This window comes from Notamacropus eugenii, chromosome 6 (assembly GCF_028372415.1).
Source record: "Notamacropus eugenii isolate mMacEug1 chromosome 6, mMacEug1.pri_v2, whole genome shotgun sequence".
Lineage (NCBI taxonomy): Eukaryota > Metazoa > Chordata > Mammalia > Diprotodontia > Macropodidae > Notamacropus > Notamacropus eugenii.
In genome coordinates, this window is record NC_092877.1 from 199,425,813 (window position 1) to 199,450,750 (window position 24,938).

General features: G+C 35.6%; 2 long non-coding RNA genes across 6 annotated transcripts in view; one reads left to right on the plus strand and one right to left on the minus strand.

Moving 5' to 3' along the window:
* Positions 1 to 20,569, plus strand: part of LOC140512578 (uncharacterized) — a 91,189-nt gene extending 70,620 nt beyond the window's left edge. Inside the window, exons 3-5 of one of the 2 annotated variants that reach the window (XR_011969840.1) lie at positions 9,452 to 9,537; positions 18,875 to 19,108; positions 20,495 to 20,569. This is a non-coding gene — a long non-coding RNA (uncharacterized lncRNA). Of the gene's footprint in view, positions 1 to 9,451; positions 9,538 to 18,874; positions 19,625 to 20,494 lie in introns of those variants that run through there. The other variant, XR_011969839.1, reaches the window with a different exon arrangement.
* On the minus strand, positions 9,174 to 18,317 carry LOC140512577 (uncharacterized). Of its 4 annotated transcripts, none has more exons than XR_011969836.1 (5): positions 18,239 to 18,317; positions 17,345 to 17,394; positions 12,740 to 12,849; positions 12,313 to 12,375; positions 11,465 to 11,818 (listed from the first exon to the last, which is right to left on the minus strand). It is a non-coding gene; the product is annotated as an uncharacterized lncRNA (long non-coding RNA). The 4 variants fall into 4 exon arrangements; XR_011969838.1 differs by having other exon boundaries at positions 12,313 to 12,423; XR_011969834.1 differs by lacking the exons at positions 11,465 to 11,818; positions 12,313 to 12,375 and adding an exon at positions 9,174 to 9,617.
* Positions 20,570 to 24,938: the final 4,369 nt, after the last annotated feature.

A 24,938-nucleotide genomic window follows, 5' to 3' on the forward strand; every position in this document is an offset into this window, starting at 1 on the left:
GCTAAAAGTTAAATACAAAGTCTTGATTTAAACTTAGCATGCCTGTTTTTGAATAATAATGATATGAGACTATTCATTTTTCATGTTCTTCTTTGCCTTTCTAATTCTCCTTACCTTGGATATGTTTGTTTTTCAATTTGATTTTATTAGAATTTGGGAGAAAAATCTTCATGTCTATCATAGAAATGTGGAATCATAGAACTATGTATAGAAAGGACTTCAGCACTCCTCTAGAGCAGGAAACAGCAGAAACAGACTGGACTTGAAGTCAGGAGACTTGTGTTTGAATCAAAGCTCCAAGAGGAACTGTGTGATCATAGGCATATCACTTTATGTATTAACCTCTCACTTATCAAATGGAGATAAAAATGCTTGTACTACTTATCTCACATGTCTGCTGTGCAGAAGGCACTTTGTAAATCTTAACACACTATAAAAACCTAAGTTTCATCTTGTATAGGTCACCTGGTTATAAATGGACTAGTCACCTACAAGCAGGTTTCTCCCCTTTAACCAGAATTGATTCCTCCAAAGTGATGTCGTTTTGTGTAGACACAGACTGTTTCTTTATTTTTTTTCATTTTTTTGATCCCTACATCTTCAAATCTCACCTTATCTTTAATCTCTGCCTGCCTCAGTTTCCTAAGTTACAAAATGGGAATAATAATAACATTTACCTCCCAAGATGACTGAGGATCAAATGAGATAAAATTATATCAACCTCTTAGCACGGTGCCTGGCAAAAAAAATACTAGCTGCTTTATTGAGTCTTTGTTGTTGTTGTCATTGATATCATTAGTCATTATTATTATTAAATTCAGGGACTTCTTAGAGGCTCAAGATTGGCTAGGGAACTTTGAGTTATTTCATTTCCACTCAGAGCTAGCTCATCCTTCCCTATGCAATTCAGTTGCCCCATACTCTCAAGAGCTCATTGCACTACTGTTAAATTTAGTGTGGACACCCAAACAGTATAGCTCTGCTACAGCTCAGGACACCTGAGTTCAAAATATCCCTCAGCCCCTGCCTCCTTGGTAGCAGGGATTACAGGTGTGCATCACCAAAATTGAATACCCAAAATTACTATATGCATACACATACATATAATATTTATTATATGTTTATTATATATTTTACATATTTAAGAGGTATTAATATAGATATATATGTAGATATACCTCTATTATACACACACATATATATGTACATACATATACATATACACATACATAAACATATACATGTTTGCGTATTTCCCCCAACTAAGCCTCAGTGGATATTTTCTCTACCGCTTAATCTTGTTAATAAAAAAAAAAGTTAATGGAAATAAGTACCTTGGCATATTATACAAAATCTAATGGTGTGGTTTTGGGAGTTTTACCTTTATTGCTTTTTTTTTTCTCATCTTCAATTATATCTTTCACCAGTAACATTATTTTGTATACTGGCTAGAAGTTGGTGTCACATTGGAAGCTTTTTTTTTACCTTCATTTCAGGATTGGGTCACTTTGAACTTGGATATATTACTTATTTTACCTCTATTCAATTCCATTTCAGGCATTTCCACTTGCAACTTACCTTATTCAGTAACCTTGAATCAGAGTCCTTTGGTTTGTGTATTTCCTTCTTTTCTTTGTTGTACTGATATTTCCCCATCAAACTATTTTTGACTCTCTTTTGTCCTATTAAAAAGAACCTGTGTTCCTCTCTATCCATACTATTATATTTCTGTTTTGCCATGTTTGAAACATGCTGCATTCATTTTTTTCATTGTTATCCATTGGTCTAAGAAATAATATGTTTAGAAAACTGCTTTCCAATGCTTATCTGAGTTCTTAAAAAAAAAAGTCTTCCAAAAGTAACCCTTTCTGCCCATGCAGTATATAAGGATAGTGTAACATATGAGAAAAACTTTCAAGTTTTTACCCCTCCTAAGCCTTGGAGGGCAAGCTTTTTGACAGTAGCCTAATTACATATGTAATTTGTACAGTTTCAAAACATGTTCTCTTGCACACATGAAAATAAAATGAATTACCAAAAATACTTTGGGAACTCTGGCTTTTTCTGAGTTATAAAATGGGCCTAAAATTAAAAAAAAAAAAACCCTTTCATTTCCATAGTTTCTTTATTCCTAGGAATTCACATCACTTTTTCATACACTATCTCACATATTGTTGATATGACTGTGTGAAGGATAATGAGGAGAGAATGATGGGTGAAGCTTATATAGAAATGTATCAATTAGAAAGCTCTGTTTGCTTGCTTTTGTAAAATTCATCACGTAATTCTTGCTTCAATATTCCTCTAATACAGAAGACATTTTTTGCAATGAAGAAAACCAAGATCCTGATAAAGGATATATCTCAGACTGAAAAAAAAAGACATTCTTTAGCTATATTTTACTTCTTTTTAAAACTTGTTTTATTTTTAATTTATGGAATAAAACATTTTCATAACAGTATACTTTAAAAAGATGAGTGCACATGCAACTGCAAATCATCTATGGATAACATGCTATTCCTTTTAACTATAAAAAAAGTTTTTCTTCCGTCCTCCTCATCTGAGATGGCTACCATTAGACACAAATAGGTGTGTATACACATAAGCGTGTGTGTATATATATATATATATATATATATATATATATATATATATACATATATATATATATATATATACACATATATATGCATATACATATATATGTGTATATATATACATGTAAAATTATTCTATACATGATTCTATGTATCGATCCTTTCTCTGGATACAAATAGAGTCTTTCTTCATACGTCTTTTATATTTAATTTGGGCATTTACAATAGTCAATATAATTTATTTAGTCAAAATCATTCTTAAAACAATAATGCAGTCACTGTATACTACAATTTCCTTCTGTGTTTTCTAGTACAGTGATTGAGCAAAATCTGAAGTTCTTTAGAAGTTCAGTCTTCCAGGAAGTGACTTACTGATCCCCAAAAGAATGACTTAAAAGTTCTACCAGTTGCACAGAGTATCATCAATTGGTTCAATAAACTATCAATACAGATTTATTAAACATTTTCTATATATTAAGTACAGATACACAATGAAAATGCAAAAATAATCCCTTCTCTAAAGGAGCTTATATTCTAATAAGGGAGACAACTAATCCATGAATAGATGCATAACAACATACATCCTTGTTTGTCCTTTATTCTAGGAGAGGCCCAATGACACCATAGGGGTGATGTCTTGATTTGCAAGTGAATTGAATTTAAGTGAGGCAGAATTGTGCAAAGTCATCAGTCTCACTCCTCCAGGATCACTGGAGTCCAGTGGCAAGACATAGGTCAGGACTACTGGTGATGGCCCAGGATGCAATGGGAGATCTTGACCTTTTTAAGCTATGATCTTGCCCAAATGTCAGTTTGTCTGAGGCAACACCATTCAGTGGTTAAAGGATAGGTAAGAACTGAGGCACAAGACAGCTTAATTTGCCTTTACAAAAGAAACAGTCTGGGAGGGGCAGACCCTCAGAGTTTCTAAATGAAAGGCAATCTTAGAGCGTAAAACATTAACAGCTGGAAGGATCAGGAAAGGCCTTCTGTCTATTCAGAGTACTCAGTTTCTTAATTGTTTTAATATTGTAAAATCCTCCATTTATTTTTTAGTATTAGAATCAGTGGTTTTGTAATTACTTCACTTTTCAGATCCATTAATTTTTTGACTGAGTAATAGTGTGGCATAGTAAACAGTTGAAGTTACAAGACACAGGTTCAAGTCTTACCTCTAAAAAGTACTAGCTGTGAATCCCTGGGGAGTCACTTAATCTCTCAATGCTTTAGGCAAGTCCATAAAATAGAGGTTCTTAATCTGGGGTCCCATGAATACATACATATACACATACATATACATATGTATGTATATGGGCTCATGAATTTGGATGGCAAAAAAAAAAAATTACAACTGTTTTAACTTACCTCTAACTGAAATTTAGCATTTCTTTCAATTAAGAATTTTAAAGAGTGTTTTGAGAAGGCGTTCATAGGCATTCTCAGACAGCTAAAGGACTGAGGACATAAGAAAGGTTGAAAACCACAGCTTTAAAACAATTAAGTTGTAGAGGAGAGACAGACTGCATTGGTAAAAGGAAATCTTCACAAAGCATTCTTTACAATAATTAATTCACAAGTGCAGACCAAAAAAACAAAATCCTGATAATATAAAAGTCCTTTCTTTATCAATATTTCTTATTTATTTCATTATTTTCCAGTTACATGCAAAAAAAAAAAAAACATCCTTTCTAAAGAAATTTGAGTTCCAAATTCTTTCTCTCCCTCCCACCCTTTCAGAAGGCAAGTAATATGATGTCACACTTGTGAAGTCATGCAAAACGTATTTCCATATTAACCACGTTGCAAGAGAAAATACACCAAAAAACAAGAAAAGTAAAGCAAAGAAAAAATACACTTTAATTTTCACTCAGAACCTACGTTTATTTAGAGTTCTTTCTCAAAAGAGATATTTTAAAAGGAGATTTTCTCCTTTCCACTTTAGTTCTACTTTTCCCACAAGATCAAACTCAAATCCAACTTCCTCTGTTTCCCAGAATACCCCAGTCTTCAGGGATGTTTTCTTTCCTCTAAAACTTGCAACACTCACAGTCTGTACTATTGCTACTAATAATAGTTGACATTTTAATATCTCTAAGGTTTGCAAAGATTTTTTACATACATTATCTCATCAACATATATTAATTTCTGTTACCATCTCTGTCATTTCAATGATCTTGGGTAGATTGTAAGTTTCTTGAGGTACAAGTAAAAGTGTCTAATGTTACTTTGTAGCCCCCAGGAAATGTTTGTTGAGGATAAAAGATGATAAATGATGATGATGATAATGCTGACTTACATTTATTTCTGAGAACTTAAAAGATTGGGGAGAGGAGTTTATGGGATCATAGATTTAGAGCTGGAAAGAACTTTAGAGACCATGTATTACAACTTCCACATTTTACAAATGAGGAAACTGAGGCCCCCAGAAGTAAAAAAAACTTTGCCCAAGGTCACACCACTAGTAACAGGTAGAATCCAAACCCTCAGACCCCAAATCCAGTACTCTTTTTTAGTATGCCACATTGCCCCTTGAAGCAGTGGGAAGAGAGTTGCCAAAGAAGATGAAAGGTATAAAATTATTATAGAATTTTCATACAGAGTATTATCAGCAAATCTATGAAACTGACTTCCCCAGAAGGACAAAAGTCAAATCAGGACAAGTATCCCATAACTTAGAAATCATTCATTTAACTAGCATTTATTAAGTAACTTCTTTATGTCAAGCTTTGTAATAAGAGCTGGGGATGCAGAAAGGGCAAAAAACAGTCCCTGATAAGAACGAACTCACCATTTAATAGGGGTGACAAAATACAAACAACTACATACAAACATAATACGCACAGGAAAAATTTGGGAATAGTCTTAGAAGAAAGGCACTAAGACTAAGGAAGACTGAGAGGAGGACTTTTATATTTTTATTTTTTGTAGATAGTGGGACTTGAGGGGGGTGGAGCCAAGATGGCGGAGTGAAAGCAACGACTCACCTAAGCTCCTGGACAAACTCCTCTGGATATCTCTGAAAGGAGAATCTGACCAAACTTTGGAGGTGTGGAATCCAGTGGGTGACAGACTTTGACAGATTCGGAGCCCAGGTTAGACTGGAAGGTCCACGGGAAGGATCTGTTCCGCCGGGGTAAGCCCCCAGTGCACAGCGCAGCGTGGTCAGCGCAGCAGGGCGGAAGGGACCTGAGAAGCCCGAGAGTGGCGGGTGAAACCAGCGGAGCAGGAGACCAGCCAAACCGAGCCGGTGAGAGCTGCTGAGCGCCAGATATCAGCGCAGCAGCCCTTGAAACCTTCAGCCTGAAGACTAAACTTTGATAAATCCTGGATCAGCGGGAACAGCAGAAGGGGGCAAATAGTCTCATAACACCAGAGGCTAGAAAAATAGCAAAGGGGGATTCTTCCTACTGTGGCAGAGGCGATCTGGAAGGACAGACGACCCAGGGCGGAGAAAATTCGCACTGAGACCCAGGCAAGCCTCAGCGCCAGGAGGAGCCCCAGGAGGGGCGGGAACACGCATTAGCATCTAGGCATGCCCCAGCCCTTCAGGGGAACAGGGAAGACAATAGGGAAGCTGGGATCACCATCCCCTGACCTTGCCTTTGCCTCAGGTCAGCTGAGGAGATCTCCTGAGACCAGACCACCCCTCCTACACACCTAACAAGCTAACCCCAGGGTTGATCTGGGAAACAAAAAACAAAAACCTGCTTTTAGCCTCGACACACATCAGCTCAACACAAAGATCTGTACCTTCTGACTGAAAGAACCAGAAGCTACAACTCTCAGCCAACATCATGAATCGAAAAAGCAGACGAAAAGTGAAAAAGCCATAGAATCTTTCTATGGGGATAAGGACCAAAACACAAACACCAAAGAGGTCAGAGCTGAGACTGTACTTCCATCTGAAACCTCAGAAGGGACTATGAATTTCTCGCAAGCTCAACTAGATTACCTGGAACAGCTGAAGAAGGAAATAAAAGAAAAACTGGCCAATGATTTTAAAATTATAAAAAAAGAATTCACTGATGAGAACATCACTCTGAAAAGGAAAATTGAACAAATGGAAAAGGAAGTTCAAAAATTAACTGGAGAGAATAATTCCCTAAAAGGAAGAGTTAATCAAACGGAAAAGGAAACCCAAAACCTAATTGGGAAAATTGATCAAATGGAAAAGGAAACACAAAACCTAACTGGGAAAATTGGTCAAATGGAAAAAGAAGTACAAAAAGATAGTGGGACTTGAGAATTGAAGGAAGGCAGGGGAGGTTTCTAGTAACAGCAGCATCTATTTTATGTAGGTTGGACTAATTACTTAAAAGGGGGAAAGGAGTTATTTGACTTCCTTGCTGCTTGTGGCATAAAAGAATGTCTATGGGTTTGGGCATCAGATTTTTACCAAAGTTCCCCTTGGTTTCAGTGGGTGATGCCCTTCTGACCAAGTTACTCATGGCTATGGTAAATTTGATTTTATTTTAGTCAGAATTTTATCCCTTGTCAATGCATTCTAAGAAAAAATGTTTTTATTGACTTTATGATCCATGATGTCTTATTTTATACCCACCCTGAACCTGAACCACTGGTATAACCTGATTTGAAGCTGGCCTAGAATAAGGTACAAAACGAGGGAGCTGACCTTGGCAGGATAAGAGAAGATATACGATCAGATTTTGTAGCATCATTGTGAGTTAGATCAGACCAAAGCATATTCGTGTTTTCTCCATATGAAAGGTGAAACAAATTCCTAGTTCATAGGCACTTCCATTTTCTTATTCTCTAGCAATTATTGTCCATGGAACTCAACCTCCATATTCTCCCCCTTCAATTTTATCTTGCTTCTTCCAGTTGGCAAAAAAGGAAGTGCTAATACTGAGCTTGAACTCATTGTCACAGAGAATAAGAATGGTGAGAGGCATTATGATGTGGGAATATTACCTGATTACATCATCATATGAGTTTTGAAATGATTACTCAGCACTGGAAATGGTATGTCCTAGTTAAAGTACTGATTTTTCATAGTTTAAGCTTTCCTTCTGTTTGTAACATTTTCTCCCAGTTCTCTCTAAAATGCAAGGGAGAGGTTTTAGTGTCACTTTTATAATACTTATTGTGCCCCCCTTCATGAAATTGTCAATTTACTTTATTAGATTATATAGGATCATTCTTTTGTTCATGTCTTTGTTCTAGGTCTAAAAGAACACTTCATATATGTTATGCCATTTATTTTCATAACAGTCATAATAGACAGTAGATATTATTATACCCATTCTACAAATGGAAAAGCTAATGAGATAGGATAGGAGTCATTAAAATTGGGAAAGGCAACGCAGAAACTGATCAATTGAAAAGCATTTATTATTGATGAGACACTGTGCTAAGTTGCAGCACAGGAAAGTAACCCAGAAAACACACAAAAGTAAAAACAGTACTATCTTTTTATATGAGAGGTCTCCATATTTTTATTTAAGAGAAGAATCGTAGTATACTAGAGAGTGAACCTACCCATTACAGAAACTAGGGTCCAAGTAACTCCAACGCATATTGACTGTGTGACCTTTTAACCCCTCATTTACTCATAGCAATTTTGTAAGACCAGAAGTTGAAGGACAGTAACCGATCTTCACTGTCAGAGTTTTCTATAACAGTGAAACCACAGGTGGAGGCCACCATTTTCCCCCTTTCCTCCCCCCCAAAAAAGTCACATTTAAATACTTAGAAACAAGTATGGTCTTCGGAAGAGGCTATCTGGGATGCTCCTTTATTAAACAAGTCAGCATTTAGATCATAAAATTCCATCCACTATCGTCCAGTTTTACTTGGGATAAATGAGAAGCACTTATTGTTTCCCATTAGTCAAGTGAACTGAAGCTTTTCTCTTTAGTAATGTGAGATGTTAAGAACTAAGTATTTTAACTTCAAATTGTCACTCAGCAAAGATTTTTGAGAACTCTTTTTTAAAAATTGGCAGTTGTCATTTAATATATGATGTGATCTAAAAGCATATTATTTTTTAATGTTCCCCAAGAGATCTCATTGACTTTGTGACATTCTTAATCTCTTAATTCTCTAAAGAAAATGATGGGTCTTTTTCTGATTGTTTAAGGCACATTTTGCACTTTCAAAAAGTAAACAGGTGTGGATATGCAGGGACTGCTCTTCTCACCCTTTTTGTTTCTCCTTTCTCTCCCATTCCCAAATTCCCTAGTAATGATATGTGACATTATTTTAAAAGATAAGAAGCACCAAAATTATTTTCTCTCTGACCTTTACAGTTTCCAGATCAAGCAGCTTCTGTTAGCAAAATAGTTCAAGCTTTTTATTACAAAGGATATTTGGCATTGCTCCATGAGAAAAATATACTGTTCCTGACAGTAAAAGTTATTAAGCCTTCCATTTTTTATGCTAGAATAACAATTTAACCAAAATAAAATCAGAGGGCATTTTAAAACTGAGGAAGTAGTTGACTGAAAGAGCTAAAAAGATTTCATCTACCACTTTTTTAATGAATATATTGAAGTAGTTTTAGGTCTTTGATGGACTTCACGTTATTGAAGCAATAAGGACAATTTACCGAAGAGGTCAAGGAGAATTTTGGTGACCTTCGGGTTCCACCAATACCTTTCTTTATGCAGTTAAAGTTTAATACTGATAAGTAACTATTTTGTTTTGAAAGAACAAATATGAGAGTGGGGAATCAGTGCCCATAGATATTTAAATTGCATGCATTTCAAGTCATGTTCTCTGCTAACTCTTCCAATGCAGATTCCTAAATTAGTAGTTTCCTAAATCTGGGATATCAGGTTCAGTTGTAATTTCATTTTAAACCTACATCTGTGTTTTTCTTACAAATGTTCCAGGTTTCTTGATGATAGAAGCATAAGCACTTGGAATAGCCCTGATCCAGGGTAGCTGCTGTCACCGTGTCTCTGGCATCTCCGACCAAGTAAGGATGATATATGTATTTCAGCAGGTTTTATCTTCTGTGACAAAGATATGACATTGTTGTCACTAATTCTTAAGAATCTAGGAATTAAATGGCAGTGGAGACAAAGTTAGAACAAAATCCTCTTCCTTGTTAAAACTGCTGCTTTTATATTGTTTCTGACTCAGCTGGGGGTACAGTACATGCTTAGGAAAAAAGCATGAAGTATATTAGAGGCACATAAAGGGAAGCATACATTTAAAAATAATAAGATTCATTAAGGAAATAATAGAAGAGGCAGTAATAGTCATTAACTTGAGAATTCATAACTCTTTTCAGATTTCTTATTCAAAATGAGCTTTTGGGGATGTCACATTCTTTAATAGTGTAGGAGCTCAATATTGTCTTGCGTTAGATGGTTGGCTTATAATGGTAGTGTATGCAAATACACATAAAGGACTGGCTTGCCTGACCATTTCTTTGTGTTTGGGTATATATTTCTGTATGGCATAATATTTCCACTTGCATTGGTTCCCTGGCAAGAAAATGTTTATTGCGCTCATTAGCTAAGAGGATGTCGGCACTGGTCCAATGAACACAGATCTGCCTTCTGATTTCAGCCATTAAATTGCAATGGGATTCACAGGCTTAACATTGTGGGTGTGAGAATAATAAAATGGAACTCCGTCTTTAGCCCAGTTACCATGGATGCAGTTAAAGGTCATAGTGGCAGCTGCTAACTAGTTGCCTTTTTAGCTGCATTTTCCCTCCTGCTATGTGTTTTTATGCACCTTAGTCTCAGAGATGTTTGCATGGACTACCTTCACCTACTTTTGTGACAGACACCCTAACATGCTCTTTGAAACAATGGGCATCTTCTCTTAAAAAAAAGAAAGTGGTTACTGTGGACTTCCTCTTTTATTTATTTATTTGTCTAATATAGAAATTGAAGGTAAAGAACTTAATAAAAATACAAATTGCTGTTCCTCCGGCATCCTGAATTACTTTCTCATTTTCTGCACACCGTTCTACATTCCCAACCAAAAAAAAAGTGTATAGTAAATTCCCATCTCCATTTAAACTGGTAATGGGTTCAGGCACTGATGCATTCACAACGTGGAACATCAACTTCTTCTTCATTCGGCCCAAAGTCCTAGGAGTTAATTCCCTGTACTGCATGAGGTGTCAGAGTAATTACCACTGATCAACCCTATTTCTCAGCATTCTGCCCAGCTTTGAGAGGCTGCCTGTTTATGGATGCACTGCCACATCATCACAGTGCTTTCATTCAGGCGAGCTACTTAATCGAAAGGGTTTGGACAATGTAGGATTTTCAAAGAGAAGTGGGGGAAAAAATTAAAAGTAGCCAAGCAAAATAAAGTGCATGATGGTTGAAAAAAAAAAAGATCTTCAAAATATTTCCTCATGTCAACACTTCATTTCAATAGATTTTTAAAACTCCTATTCACTTTCAAAAGAAGGCATGGTGAGCCTTTTTTTTTTTTCCTGGAGTGACTCAACTCCATGATCACATTTTTTGAAACATTTTAGAAACACATCACTTTAGAAAACTCACCTGAGGGGAGATGATTGTTTTTTATTCTGTTTACATATAAGCCTTGACTATGTTAACCTTTCTGAGCCAGAATACAAAGAAACTTTTTTTTTAAGTATTGTGCTCCTGCTTTAAACATACATTTGTATAACCTGTCATTTCATAAAAATAAATTAAGTATTATATGAGCCAAATGTTTCAATTCCACAGAAGAGTGGTTTCTGGGACTCCTTGGCAGGATGCCGCAATATTCATTTTTATTTCAAACACAATGTGAAGTCTTTAATTTTAATATACTTTGTAACTATAAGAGTTATAAGGCTTATACTATACTAATTCATCCTCATCCTCTCCTTCCTCTGCTCTGATTTTATAAGACAACAGAAAGATACATTGATTTCATGCGTCATATTTTAATAAAGGTTTCCATCAGACTGTACATGAGTATAATTGGTCAGATGTGTGAGTAAGAGAGAGAGAAGCTCAGGTGGTAAAAGAGAAGGTTGTAGTTTGACCAGGTTTAAGATCCTAGCGTCATTTGTTTCGGACCATTCTTCTCTTACATCCATGGTGTGTCTGTTACAGCAGTGCATTGGGTAGAAAAGCAAGGTGATAAGAAGCCCAGCGTATGGAGAAATATGAACCTGAATATCAAGGCTGGCTTCCTTAGACTCCGTTCCTAACTCTAAAGTCGCAATGTGACTTAGGGGCTCGTATCTTATTCTCTTTGAGCTCCACGTTCTTTATCTGTGAAACAAGAAAAGAACTTGTTGGGAAAAAACTGAAGCATCACCTGATGAAAGAAATCCTGTAACTACACTGGGTGATGCCAGGATGTTAATGGGCCAGGTTCTTTCGACCACATAACTCCTTTATGAACCTGTGACTCCTCTTGGAAGTAGTAGAAGGTCAGTGGGTAGACAAAAAAAGAGCGCGAGCAAGATCTGGCTTGGGTTGATCTGTGTCACTCTGTCAAAAATAAAAACGGGGTAGGAGAGGAAGGTGTTGCTCTAAAGCAAGGGAGAACAGAGTGGTAATGATAAATACATATGTAAATAGATTAATCCCCTGTGTTCTGAGGTTTTCGCAGTGACATCACTGCCAGAGAGGTATTTCTTCATTAAAAGGGGACAGGGGAAAGAGTAATTTTCGTAAGCTACATAACTGTATTATGGGGGGGGGGGGGCGCAGTGCGGAGAGAATATTTTCGGCTATCACTGAGAATTCAGCTTTACTATTACCTCTGCCATACTTTTAATCAGGGAATTTCTTCTTGTGCCTTGTTTACTGTTGATATTTTCTGGCTGATTGGAGAGGAATGACATTTTGACAATTTACTGTAGCAGTAAGCACTGTACAAACAAAAGGTGCTGATGAAAACTGGGAACCCATTATTATGTAAATTGTGGCTGAGTAACACAGATTCCAGCTCCCAGTCACCATCATTGAGACCAGTTTTACTCAATGATAATAATTTTCATGATTGCAGACTTCAGAGTGATCAGAAATATGCTTTAGCTGCTGCATTTATCTACTGCTGGTACTTGACCCTTAATTAAATTCTGAAACTTTTTTATATAATAAAGTAAAATACAGCTGACACTTCTGTTCAAACAAAGAGCATCCAACATAGAGCTACCAAATAAGATAAAGGTATTTCAGACTTACCTCATGGTAATGATAGTAAACATGGCTATTACAGCATCTTTGGAAAGTGAGCGTCAAGTTTAAAATGCAGATATACATTGTCAAGTAATTTCAATTCTGTTCAGTCTTTCCTAAATGATAGTGAATATATGTTGTGAGTCCTGGGTACAGATGATCATAAAAATCTGTTAAGAAGACATTTTTAATGTGTTCTGAAAATATCTTTCCATTCTACATCTTTTGGGCTCTGTGATACCAAACATGAGCTTTGAAAAAAAAAAAGGCAGTATTTATTAAGACCCACACAGCTCTGTAATTCCTTGCATATAACTTTTAAGGGATTTTTTTTGTTTCTCAAAGATTTATTCTTCTCCTGAAAAAATGATAACCAAAGCAACTTTTAAAATGGCATTTTGGCCTCATTAAAAAACTGACTGGCCAAAGCAGATGTGAAACTGAATATGCATGTTCCAATATATCATATGTGTAACAGTCACTTTTAAGCTGGATTTTGTAAATATGAATGGTTGAAAGCAGGGAGCCTTTGGTTAATGCATACTCATCTTTGCAAATCCTTCAAATATATTTATTTTATTTTTTTTTTAAAGTTTGCATCTAGTATTTCCCTCAGTATTTCAGGTCAAGAAAAATTTTTGAATATGCTAATAAAAATCAGTTTAAAAAAGAGGGACAATTTGTGAAAACCAAGGTTTAATATTTCCTTAGAACACTTCCTAAGCAGTCAGTTCATAGAACCAATGAGCTAAGAAGGTAATTACTTAAGTGGATTTCATGAAGAGTAGAAAGATGATTGTGCCACATTAAATAACAATTGTATCTTTAATGATGTGTTGGACTATAATACAAACATCCTTCTACCATTACATGCTCTACAGTGTACCTTTCTAATTACTCCAGTGGCTTCCTGTTCCCCTGCTAAGATGCTGTGCTTTCAAAGACTATGTAAACATTAAGTGAGCTTTTTTTTTTTTAACTACAGTGAGTGCAGCTGCATGGTCATTGATAAATTGGCTATAAATTGCTGAAAACCAAGTGAACATTATCATTGTTTTATTATACATATACATACGTCAACGTTTCGATATGCTTTAGGAGAAATATGCTTGACTTTAGGAATACATTTGTGAAATTACATAAACCAGCCTTGCTCAGCTTTCCTCAGTTACTGAGACTAAATGTTTAGTATGTATAAAACCCAGCAACACTTCAACAGTATCAGTGAAGAAGGTTTAAAAAGAATAGAGGAAATTAGAGAGAGACAGAAACAAAGAGACTGAGAGAGACAGAGGGAGAGACACAGAAATAGAGAGGCAGAAAGACAGAGACACAGGAACAGAGAGATGGAAAGAGAGAGAGAGAGAGAGACAGACAGACAGACAGACAGACAGACAGACAGACAGAGGAAGAGAGAGAGAGAAAAAAAGAGTGAGAGAGAGAGGAAAGGAGGGAGGGAGACTAAGATAGAGACAGAGACAGAAAGAAACAGAGAGAAGATAAAGGCAGAAGAGACAGAGAAAGAGAGAACAAGAGAGACGCAAATAGACAGAGAGAAGGCAGAGATATGAGGAAGAGAGACAGTGACAGAAAGGCAGAGACACAGAGAAAAAAACACAGAGACAGAGTCAGAGACAGAAGGACAGAGACAAAGAAGACAGAGAGAGTCAGACATAAATAGACATGGAGAGAAGAGACAAAGAGAGGCATATAGAGGCAGATATAGAGAATTAGAATCACATAGTCTTTGTTTCAATTTAATGTTTTCAAAGCAGCCAAAAATATCATCATAGTATATTAGATTTTGTTTCTTCAGAATTTTTAGATAGCATGCTAAGCTTCTGTAATTATTGTGCTTGTACATAACTGTTCCAAAAGTTGGGTAGCTATGATAAATATATGCATCATTTGATTTTTGATTCCAACTGGCTACTATATGAACTGAAATGAAAGATTTCCAAAGTGATATCAACTTGAGAGGAAAGAGCATAAACGAGCATAAGTAATTACCCATTAACTATGTATTATTTTGGCTGTTACAGAATCTTGTAATAAAGACTGTTGCCTTTTCAACTCAGGATATCTTTTTTTGAAATGCATATGAACTTTGCAGTATATTATTTGTTATAAAAATAAAATAAATGTAGATAGTACAAAACAAATACAGCGTGCACAATGCAATTCACACCGAGTGCAAGCATTTCATATTGAATCCTAAATATCCTAAGAGAGGCCATGCTCCCATTTAACAGATGTAGCAAATGAATAAGAAAATAAAATGGATTTCCTAAAGCCATAAACAAGTTACAAATCCAGGGATAGAATTTTGAGGCAATTTTCCCTCCCTCTCTTTGGATCTCATCTTTTCCAAGCTAATGATTACTTGATAATGTCATGTATCTCAGTACATCTAGTAAAATATTGTGGATGTGGTAGAGATCTATTCCTCCCTTCAGAGCTCATTTCAGGGGGGTTGGGGGGGAATACCTTACATGTATATAGTAATAACAACTCACATAGTATATTGTGATTTAAAATGCTTTTACACATTACCTCATTTCATACTCACAATAATTTCTTGAAATAATCAGTGCAGGAACTAACTCTACTTTATGTGTGACAGAAAATAGACTCAGTGACTTTTCTAAGGTCACACAGCTCTAGCCAGTAAGGGAGGGAGAGAAGCCCTGAGCACGGGTTTTTATATCTTCAGTCCTTTTGCCCTTCCTACTATACCACAAATTATAATTTTTCAAAGGTATTTGGACCCTGTCTAGAATCAGGATAACCCTGAACTAGCTCCATGCTATGCATAAAGATATTTCTCTCCCTGCCTTAAGAGACAACATGGCAAAGTAGAAATAACACTAGATTCAGTCTCAGTTTCCTCATCTATACAATGGACAGGATAACAGCCATAATACCTGAAGCAGGTAGTTGAAGTAGTCCATAAGAGTCCAGCCCTGCAAACCAGGAAGTGCTGAGTTCAAATTCTGCTTCAGAAACCTACTGATGATATTACTACGGGCAAGTCCTTTAGCCTTTTCAACCTGTTTATTCAGCTAAAAATATGAATAATAGCAGTACTTGCCTAACAGAACTGTTGTGACGTTTAAATGAGCAAATCTGCAAACTTTAAGGTGCCATATAAATGTTAGTTATTATTATCTAACCAGCAGAGTTGAGGGAATCAGATGTAAATGAAGGACTTTGCAAGCCATAAAGTGCTAAATAACTTTCAGCTGTTGTTGATTGGTTATAGGGTTTAGTTCCACTATCCTCCCATCACCATTAAAAGGGACTTTTCAGGCCCAGAGAACCCATTTGTAGATATAGCATATGGCAGAGCACATGCTAGTGTCAAAATTACATGAACTCACTTTTCTTAAGTGAAAATCCTTTGGAAAAAAACTAAAAGGACCAAGAAAATTGCTCTTCACACACCGACAGATCATGTGCTTACTAAGTAGTAATCAGCCAGGTGACAATGTATGCTTGAAAAACAGCCTTACTGTGAATGAATTGCAACATATTGACTTTCAAAGCAACATATTTGGGCATGTTTTCTCAGACTCTATGCACAGAATTCAAATTAATGTTAATAAAATTTTGTTCCACATACTGACAGAGGGGGAAAAAACTCTTCCTAGGATATATTCCTGACAGAATATGTGACTCACATATTGGGCAAAAATAAAATTTCTTTTCAGACTAATTTATGATCTACTTAACATCACTTTCATTTACATTTGTGCTAATAGAAGCAGTGTATAATTCACAAGTGTTTGCTCATTACTGTACAGTAGACATTATCTAGGAGATTTTTTGGTATCTATTAATATATTAATGTTAAAAGCACTTTGATATATGCATGGTTTTATCTGTGTGGGTGCTTTCACTACTAATGTGAATCCCCAATCCTCTATATTTTTACATCTCTTGTGATTCTTATCCAAGCTTTACCATAAAATTCTCTACAGTGGACTTGCCCAATATGCTGGAGACTTTCTTTTTATTCTTTTGGAAACTTCTGGTATCAATATGTCACATTAATATATTAATAGATGCCAAAATAACTCTTAGATAATGTCTACTGTACAATAAATGAGCAAATATTTGTGAATTACACACTACTTCTATTTTGAATTATAGTATTTTTATGGATGCTATGTTCCCCTCCCTTCCCAAAGTGTAAGCCTGATTATATAAATTCTTCTGTTACTGTATTTCCCTTAGCACCTAGTACAGTGCTTTAAATGAACTTTCGGTCTCCAGACTCAAGGCCTGGACTACACTTTCTCCTCATTCCCAGCTTGAAAAATAGCTAGCTTTCTTCAAGATTCAACTCAAGTGAAGTCTTTTTTGATCTCTTTATTTGTTGGTGCTTACTCCTCCCTCCTCAAATTATCCTGCATCTTTCTGTTTGCCTTCTTCTCTTTCCTAGTAGAAAGCTCCTTGAGATTGGGAACTATTTTCAGTTTGTCTCTGTTTCTTCAGGTTCTAGCACAACACCTGGCACTTAGTAGGTCCTTACTATATTACTTTAATTATACTTGAGTAATTTTGTAGTCAGTCTCTTAGAAAATGTCAGTAGTGTATAGCCATACTTACATGGATGAATCTGGGGTGGGGATCAGAAGGGGAATGTAGCATCCATAAAACTATAATACAAAATAGAATAATAATATGTAAGAGAATCACGAAACAAAGTGCTAGACAAGTAATGATCCAATGAATCTCAAAAATAACTTTTATTCTGCCATGATTGAGAAGATTCTTTGTGTAACATTAATAGGACTTAGTAATGAGATAATAGATTTGGATCATCATATATCCTCCAGGGGAAAAGAAGTGTAGGTCATTTCCTTCCTAGCTATATTCATTCCTTTGATCATTTTAAAAATTGTTTTAATGCTGTAGGAATCTTCAGAAATGGGTTCAAAATGTAATTCTTAGAAAAATTAGTACTTTAGGCCTTCCCATTAAAATCAATTTCTGACATTTCCACAAATGACCTGAAATTCTCTTGAATTCAGCATGATCAGTCGTTCAACCATATTAATGAAGTGACCACTATATGTTTAATATAGTATTAGGCTCAGGATTTTCTAAAGAGCACAGACTGTATAATCTCATCACCCAAAGTCTAAATTTTAAAAAATTGGTTATATACTTATATTTTGATTTAGTAAGTGATAGATATACCTTTAAGAAAACAAAACCCTCATCTACAATTTTCAATCCCTTGTAGGATCAAAGCATACAGCAGCACACCCCTAGCCTGTGAAGAAGCCTCTGATATGCCCATCTGTACTGCTTTAAAAACCACATAGAGAGGTGTTACAGTTAAGACTTGGGATCAATCATACATCAAATGGGAGGAATCCTAATATATCATGTGAGGAGTGAACTGATTAAAAATGGTTGCTTCTGGCATTTGAAATGCTCTTGAAATGCATCTTCAAACACTTAAAACCAAACTGCCCAACCAGAACCAACCCATACCTTCAAAGACATTTCTAGCTTGATGTTCTCCTAATGGGATTTTTTGCACGCTAATTTACCATACTCTAGTTGTTTTCTCACTGTTTATATCCCCCTCTACAGGAGATAAGAGCCCCTCCCAATTCTATGATGTCTACACTAAGGTCATCATCTTCATCCTTCTGCCCCACCCCCCACACACACACACACACACACACACACACACACACACACACACACACACACACACACACACACACACACCCCAAAACCTTGGTCTCTGCCCTGGACACCTGAGTCTGATAGGTGAAATTTTGCCCTCTCTTGCCTGTAACCAGGACTCCACATTTCCTTCTGGATTCTTCCATACTATGTGGCTTCCTGCAAATTAATGTCTGCTTTCTAATTACTCTTCATGGATTACCTCTCCCAATGGAATATAAGCTTCTTGGGGGCAAGAACTATCTTGCCTGCTCGTATATGCTATAGCACATAGATTGTGCTTAATAAATGTTTTATTTATCATCTAGATATCTTAAAAAGTTTTAAGCATATTTTGCTGCCTTGAATAAAAACCTTTAACTGCTTGTCTATAACTAAGCTGCTTGAATACCAATTCAAGCAGCTTGAATTTTCTACCAATCATTTTTCTTGCAGCAGGGGAGAAGAAGAGTTGTGCCAAAGCACATAGAAAAGTAGTCAGAGTCAAGAGGAACTCAAGAGATGAAGCACTGCCACCAAGATCAGGGAGAGGTCATCATTACAGAGACCCAATCACAACCTAGAAGAGCAAAGGACAGAGCAGATGACTACAGGAACTGTGGAAACAGGGAGGAAACAGGAGGAAAGATCAGAAGAAAGAAGCAGTGTAAAAGAGCAACAAGAGTGATAGTAGGCATCTGATATATTTCACTGTATTCTATGAATTTGAAAATTAGCAAGTCAGTCCACAAACTTTCCTTAAGCGTTGTTTCTGTGCAAGATACTAGGCACTAGGAACACAAAAAATAAATACAGCATTCTTTCAAAGAGCTCACAGTCAATTTGAGGGGAGATAAGAACATGAAAGATTACAACATAATGTAAATGAAATACGTAGACACCAAATTATTAGAAAGTTGGGAGGGGGAGGTAAGATCACTGGCAACTGGAGGACAGGGAAGAATTTGGAAATGATTCATGAGTTGAGCTGGGACTTGAAGCAGTAAGACTTTAACAGACAGAGACACAGGGCATTCTTAAGGTCAAGTGGATCAAAAGACAATGGAGAGAGAAGAGGGTAAGACAGGAAAAACAGAGATCCAAGATTGGTTAGACTATTGCGTATTTCAGAGGAGTAGGTTGGTGCCAGAAGTTAGAAGAAGCTTTGGAGTAAGAAGCATAATTTTGGTTTGGGATATACTGAGGTTTAGGTGCTGGTGGCACATCAGGGAAAATGCATCTCTTATCCAGTGTAATATCTTTAACTATCATCTCCACATAAAAGACTATACCAAAACTCTAGGCCTGTATTTTCATCTAGTTTCTAAATTTCTCCACCTGAATGCACCTAAACTAAACAACTTTAAAACTTAGTTATCATCTTTCTCCTAAAACCTGACCTTAATTTCTCTCTTTCTGTGGGACTTTATATATTTTAACTGATATTTTTTGTTTCTTACATCACCAAAATCTTCCATATATCCCTCCTCTCACCCTTCCAAAGAGCCATCTCAGATGATAAGTAGTAGTTTTTGAAGATGAAAAAGATTAAAAAGTCAGCACAACTAATTAATGTATTGAAAAAGTCTAAAAATATGTGCAATGTGTGGTTCTCCTACCTCTACAAAGGGGTAGGTTAAGGATGTCTTCTCATTTGTCTTCATTAGAGTCCAATTTGATCTTTATAATTTTGTTTCATTTAATTCTGGGATTTTGTGTCATTCTTTCCATTTATATTGTAGTTACTGTGTATATTGCTTTCTTGTCTCTACATACGTTACTCTGCATCAGTCCTTATAGATCTTTCCATGCTCTATACTCATCACAAAGCATTTCTTATACTCCAATAATATTCCATTACATATACATTTCACAATTTGTTTAGTCATTCCCCAATTGATGGACATCTACTTTGCTGCTAAATTTTGGCTATCACAAAAACTGGTACTATAAATATTTTTTGGAGTGTATGGAAATATTTTCTCCTTGGGATATAGGCTTAGTAACATAGTCTCTGGTTCAAAAGATATAGACATTTTAGTCATTTAACTTGCATATTTTCTCATTGTTTTCCAGAATGGTTATATGATTTCAAAGCTCCACCAATAATATATTAGTATACCAATCTTCCTACAACCCCTCCAACTGGTGCAACTTTTTGTCATTTTGCCAATTTGTAGGTATGAGCTGAAACTTCAGGTATGTTTTGATTTATAATCCTATTATTAGTAATTTGGAGCATTTTTTTCATGTGGCTGTGAATGCTTTGCTGTTCTTTTGAGAACTATTAGTTCATAACTGATCATTTATCTATTGGGGAATAACCATTGGTTATACACACACACACACACAAACACACACATATACACGCAGATAGATATGTGTGTCTGTCTGTATTCTTTATATATATTACATATCAAACTCCAGTATAATTTCAGTAAAATTTTAGACAATGATATTTTTCACATGATCACTTTTCTTCTCATTCTAGAGTCATTAATGTTGTCTGCACAGAAACCTTTCAGTTTCAAGTTCCCTCTTCTGTTGTAAACACAATATTATGTCCCTTCAGTTATTTTACATCAAACTTTTTTGAGAGAGACAGAATTATTCTCCCTAAATATTTGTGGAAATGGAACCTACAATGGGTAGAATGAACCCCACATTCTAGCCACAGAGGAACAGTGGAATTTAAACCCAGTGTAGAAGTTAAAGGAGTTTTTCTAACAATATTCTATTTTCCCTACTGTCACTTTAATACTATAATTTTATTGTCAGTGGTGTGTTCTTCTGATTATGGCAATACTGGCTTCTTGATTCATATGACATTTCTATATACCATGAAATTACATTTTACAGAGGAAAATTTGCATCAAAAAATCTATAAATCTGCAAAAAATCCCAAAACTTATTGATAGATAGATGTACATATTCAGTTACTAACTCTAGAGAAACCTTAATATTTCCCATATCATTAAGAAAAAAGAACATATATTCTCATAATCATACCCATAAAATATTCACAAAAAATAATTGCAAGTCATGAACACAAGACATGTAAATACATATGAACAGTAGGTTTCATACTATGTTCCCATTCATTCTACTCACTTCAAGAGTACTCCACTCTCTATTTGCCAAATGCACAGCAACCAAACTGTGTTGGGCCAGCACTACCACCTGGTGGTTTTAATTATAACAATTGTTGCTTATGTAGTGATTAAAGATATACAAAGAACTTTACAAATACTCTATGTCTTACTTAATGTCTCTTCATCACATTTTGTTTCACTGTTAGTAGGACCATATGGATTTTTTCCCTTCTATTCTCTGTATTTCATTGTTCACATTAATCCTACTATAAGAAATCTCTTAGAGTGGCAATAAAAAGTATGACCAAACTGGGATTTGGAAGATATGAATTTAATATGAGCACTCACATGTACCTTCTGACTATATAAATATATAAATATATGTATAATATATACACACTCACACATATATATGTATGTATGTATATGTGTGTATATATGAGTACATATATGTGCATGTGTGTGTATATATATATATGTCATTCCTAAATGAATGAAAAGGTACTGATTACTATCCAGCACTATGTTAATTACAGGAGGAAGAAATCACCCATAAATAAATAGACAGATAGATGAATGAATGAGTAATAAGTGAATGAATGAATAGAAAGACAGTCCTTGCTCTCTCTAGGAGCTCACGTTCCAATAAGGGTGATAATCCATAAAACAAAGTTGAATTGCAGGGTGCATAGAAAGGCCTACAATTCCAAAGGGTGAACAGGTGAGTCCTAAAGAGGCGGATGACAAGGCCCAGGGGTCTTTAGGCTACATAAATGGATCAGATGACAATACAAGAGTTCTGCAGGGTGTCGCTGCAGAGTGAATGGTAAAGTGTGATCAGAGGTGTCATCATGAAGCCCACAATACTCCCAAGAGCTGCCTGAACCAGATTAAAATGTATTTGGGAAATATTTGATAAAATTAGTAAAAATACAATAGAATATAAATAATATGTGGTTTTCTAAATCAATATGCAGCCTACAGAGATCCTTATGTAAGGTTTTATTAAACCTGTTTCTATTTAAGCTTGAAACTATTGGTTTAGAGGACCTTAGGCTATAGAGAGGCTCATTATATGGTTAGGTGGCTGTCTATGGGTTACAGTTTAAGAAGAACTTAGGAGTGGAAAAAGTTTATTTCACTATTTCGCTGAAAGAAATAGAGCTGGTGAGTCCCATCACTCCATGTCCTATAAGCATTTGAGCATCTTAAATGTGTTCTAGGTGACCCAACCATTGGAGGAATTGAAGGAAATAAATAAAGGAGCAGGATAGACCTCCTCTGGTTACATCCTTTCTACCATATAACAATTTCAGGTGGGTGATTGGATAGTCCAGGGTCAGGGAATGGAGTAAGGTGGGAAAGCAGAGGAAAAAGGCTACCTTCAGTTAATAGCAAGTCCTCTAAGATGATAAGTTGAAGACAATTAAAAAAAACAAGCTTCTGCACATAGAAACAAATATTTAGCCTGCTTCCTCCTCCATGTAAGTGAACAACAACATCCCACAGGGATTCCAGCCCTACCTCCAGCCCAACACTGTTGCCATAAATCAAGGGAACAACTCTGAAGGAGAAAACAGAAACAGCAACAGCCTCTGTTAGTGTCGCAGCCCCCACCTCAATAGTCACAGATGTTACAGACTTGGAGAAGAAAGTTCTCACCTCCAAAATAATTGGCTCTATGAAATTGTTCAATGTTAAAAATGTATAATGCCATGTTGAAATTACATTAAAGATGTTTACATACCAGCCTTATCTCCTTTCTCTATTTCAATCAAATTTTATTACTTGCCATCCATACCCTCAGACTTTGCCTTGACCTTGAGTCATCTAGACTCTAGATTTTGCTCACCATGAAGTTGAATTCTCCAATATCTGTTGTCTCCTCCAATTGCCTCTGGCAATTTTTATCCCTAGTTGTAAGCACAGTGCTTTACCCTTTATTTTTAATTTATTCATTGATTCTTTTATTTCTTCCAATTCTTATCCTATGAAAATATATTTCTCTTTCACTGTTTTATGGTTACATCAACAATAACAACAAAAACCCTAAACTCTTAAGCATATCTGATACTTCTGACTGTAATGGATTTATGTTTTCACTGCTGTAGGTGTTCCCTTGATTGGTACAAATAACTCATTTGTGCTTTTCTTATTCAGTGTGATTCCTGTCCATTTTCTCCCATATGTCATCCAGAGAGATAGAATTCTTTTCATTCCTTCATTCAAGGCTTTTGAGGTTTTGTGAGGTGATACTGATCATAATCTTTCACGGTCCTCTTCCATAGTGTTTGACAAATAAGATTTTACTCTAAAAAAAAATTTTCCTTGGGTGCCTCCTCTACATTTAGGTAGGATATAATGTTTTCTAAATAAGGCAATTTTGTAATCCTTTTGGCCTCTGTGTTGCATACCTGTCTTATATCAGTTACACTTTTACAGAAGAGATGACAATCAAGGTCAATGGGTTTTTCCTAACCTTTTATTTTCCATTCCCTGTTTATAATATCAATAGTTTATTTAAATAAATCAGATTGAATTTGTTAAAACTGTACTCAGTATTTACTCATTTTTATCCTTTCTTATATTAATATGGTGATTTTAACTTTTGCTTTTGCTAATTAGTAGTTTTCCCCAAATGTTCATTCTGATATTACTTTCACATTAGTAATCATTTGTTTTGAGTCTGTTAAGATAGAGAAATTTCATTATTTGTAATGTATGGCATTCATGCCTTCCCTTTCCCTTATGACTCTCTTTTGGAACATGGTATGAATAATTTATAGATATATAATTTTTGAGTAGTGACCCAGAAGGGACCACAATGGTCATCTAGTCCTACCTTTTTATTTTATAGATCAGGATGCTGAAGCCTAGGGTGGCCAAGTGACTTACTCAAGGTCACACAGGTATTAAGCGTCAGAAGTGGAATATGAACTTGGGTTTTTTGACTCAAATAAATAAGTTTTCCATTACAGTGTGCAAATCTTTGACTTCTTTTGCTTCTCCACCTTGAACTATATTTTACAACACATTTTAGTTATCTTCTCTTATTACTATATTTCATTGAAGTGCCTGATCTTCAGAGTATATGACAGATTTGTTTAGAAGACCTTCAAAATTCTGTTTTGAAAATCTCTACATCTATGTCCTTTACAACAGATTTTAGTGTATAAGCTGCAGTAATCTTTCAGGATGGTCTTTATGCTCGATTTCCAAGTATTACATGAAAATATGTTGTTGTATATGTTGGGGGTGGGGTATGTTGCCTTTTGATAAAAGCAGTCTTGACAATTTCCTTTCCTGTCTGTCCAAAGATACTCTGGGAACCATTCTCCCAGTTAGTTAGAACAGCCTTGTTGTTTTCTAGTTATCACTTATTATGTAAATATCATTATTGATACAGTTCGATTCCAATATAATAGTAT